At 33.3% G+C, this 3,003-nt stretch overlaps 1 long non-coding RNA gene across 9 annotated transcripts; it reads left to right on the top strand.

Moving 5' to 3' along the window:
- Positions 1-373: 373 nt before the first annotated feature.
- LOC112749866 (uncharacterized) lies at positions 374-3,003 on the top strand. Of its 9 annotated transcripts, XR_003175243.2 has the most exons (7): positions 374-848; positions 932-1,085; positions 1,263-1,302; positions 1,439-1,443; positions 1,555-1,608; positions 2,564-2,654; positions 2,744-3,003. It is a non-coding gene; the product is annotated as an uncharacterized lncRNA (long non-coding RNA). The 9 variants fall into 9 exon arrangements; XR_011873727.1 differs by lacking the exon at positions 1,439-1,443 and having other exon boundaries at positions 2,753-3,003; XR_011873719.1 differs by lacking the exon at positions 1,439-1,443.

Genomic DNA, 3,003 nt, shown 5'->3' with positions numbered 1-3,003 from the left:
CATAATGAGTTTTGATTATGGTAGAGTTGAACTTTAAGATTGGTTTCTTTCCCTTTCCTTTCTTGTAGACGTTCATCAGAATGCATTACAGTTTTTCAGTGAGTGGTAACAGTAAAAGACGTCGTGTGTAGAGGCAGAGAGAAGACCATCTTTATATGTGTTATTACCTTTAAATCTAATGCGTCCATCAAACATTAGTATTAACGGATGAGATTAAATCATTAATAATTTATAAATAACTACAACTAGGCCACAACAGAAGTTTAAATTACAATAAACTTCCAACATTCTCCCACTTGGCCTAAGTGTAATCATATTTTCACATGTTACATAATTGCTTTAATATGGTAAAATACTTTGTGTGAGTTATGACAGTCATGCATTTAATATGAAACACATTTCTTTCCATATACTACAATCACCAACATCTTACTACACACTACAAAATTTTTATTTGTTTGTGAAAGTTTTCTAGTGAGAGTTATTAAAACCTCCACAATCTATTTTATTTGTAACCATTTTAAATAATTAGCAAAAACTCCCATTGTTTGATTTCAACCCAATTAAATATAAAAAATCCAACCCAAACAGATATTTACCAAGCCCATACCAAAAATGAAAAAAAAAGAGTTAGTCGAAAGAGAGAGAGAATGAGGAAGAGTGTGAAACCGTAAAATTCGGATTCCATAGCCACCGCCGTTCAATTCCTTGCCGCCAAGTCTCCTCCATCAATGCGTCACCCGCTGGAGTTGTGAATGGAGGATGAGGTGATTGTGGAGCCTCTCAATTTGTGGAGCTCTCGCCTCTCGAGATAGTATTTCAGAGACGATTCCATTCAAATCGTTGAGGTAATGCTTAGATATTCCGTTTCTGCGTCGTCTTTGACGGCAGCTTCTTTCAGTGGTTCTGATTTTGCTCTGGCAACTTGAAGCATTCAGAGCGCGATGTCTTCGCGGACTCGATGGCAGTGGCTGAACAGATCTGAAAGGTGAGCGAGCTGGAGTCTCTGGAAGCTTCAATTGGAGCTGCATTTGAAGCTATCATATCTCGTGGAACTAATTCTCATGTCGTTCCAAGTCATTACGGTGAGAATTTGTTCTTGTTTAGTACGAGACTTAAATTTGTTCTTGTTCATGTCACTAAAGCAGATCCTGTTGTTATTGCATTGCTAATTAAAAAAAAGGTCCCACATCTTGCTGAAAATATGGTAATTTTTTTATAATTTTATCATTTTTAGAATCTATATTGTGCTTGATGTGCAGGTTGGAGAATTTAAGCGCTTGCTTGGAGAATTAATTATAGGTCATTTGCTTGCTCCTTCTCCATTGTTAAGTTTAATTTATTAATCAAATAGTTTGTTTGAAAGGAGGTACTGAATCTTTTTTTTCCCCTCTTATTCATAATAACATGGATTGGTGAATCAATTTCTACATTGAAGATCAGGTAATTTTTTTCTTTTCTTTTCTACATTTTAACCCTAAACAATATCAAGGTTCAAGAGGTACTTAGATAATCCTTGGGCTGATTGTTTAGGGTCATTGTGGTTATTGTTAGGCATTTGGTGCTGTAGAGTCATTATCAGATCAATTTTGCATTCATTTTGATGTGGTAAGTAATCTTCTTACTGAGCAACATATTGCTGTGTGTGAATATCAATAAATATATATCTTATTGTAGACATTTAAAGAGAAATTTATGCTCTATATATATTTTTAACAACAGAACAGTTTCATTGATTTTAGTGAAAAAATGGAAAAATTTAACCCTTAGGTGGGAAAATTTGAATGTCATCACCATGCTTCTCGCCAAACTTTGTTCCTTGATTTTTTTGCTGTTTGGGGAAATTAAGTAATTTGATTTTCCTTGAAACAGTGGGTGGTGAATCTGGTAGAAGGAGCTACTCTAGTGCCAAGTTACCATTCAATTTCAAATGCTTGCTAGATGAAGTGTTTAGCGAGTGCTCAATCTAGATTGCTTCCAGTGGAGTGTTATTTTTGTTAGTATAGTTTTCCTATGGACTATGGTATTTAGTGATGTCTGATTGGGTTTTGTTCCTTGATTTTGTTGTGCTGAGGAAATTAATGATTTTGTTGATGTTGCTGTAAGTGCTAATTGAATGTAACATGAAAATGGTTACTTTTTTGGCATTCTTTTTTGGTTTAACATTGGATGTAGCTGATTGTCTTGGACTTTGTATGTTTGCTAGACTCGCTTAACGATATGTGCTAATAGATTTCATACCCAAACCCAAGTGATGACATTTCATTCAATGTCATAAATCCTACTTTGTATCTTGTGCACAAGAAATTTATGGATTTCTTATGATTTATGAATCATGTGCATCCTTTATTGATAAGTCATATCAACTCTTTCTGAACAATTCTTTTAAACATGTCATATAATGATGCCTTCTAGATTGATTATTCAGCTTTGTGAAATCGAAAATTATTATTCACTTCCAACTATTAATTGCTTTGATGAAGAACTTTATTGAATTTACTCACCATTACATGCTTTATTAAGGACAAGAGAATATCTTGAATAATACTGCTGATATAACTAGGATGGTGGTTCTAGAGCTCATAACAGGGAGAATGATGATCTCGGCCATGCAATGTCACGATCTTCAGCAGAAGATTTAAAGTGACCAAATGGTAGGTACTTAATTTTCAAAGAAATGTTTAGTTCCATGCTATCATGATCCTTTTGACCATAGCTTTTTAAACTTTGATTTTATTGTTAGCACATGAAGGATATAATGGGGGACAGACAATGATTATTATGGAAAAGTACTTCAAGATAGTTTGAACTCACCTACATACCCTCCATATTTTATTTGTTAGCTTTTTAAACTTTGATTTTATTTTTATGCTTTATTGAACTTTATTAAATTTATTCACCATTACATGCTTTATTGACAGACTCAAGTGTCTTGTTTTATATTTCAAAGTATTTTTGTGTTAAATTTTGTTCAAATATGTAATATTTTAATTTCCTTCTAAA

Source organism: Arachis hypogaea, chromosome 2, assembly GCF_003086295.3.
Source record: "Arachis hypogaea cultivar Tifrunner chromosome 2, arahy.Tifrunner.gnm2.J5K5, whole genome shotgun sequence".
NCBI classification, from domain to species: domain Eukaryota; kingdom Viridiplantae; phylum Streptophyta; class Magnoliopsida; order Fabales; family Fabaceae; genus Arachis; species Arachis hypogaea.
This window is presented reverse-complemented; position numbering and strand designations above follow the sequence as displayed.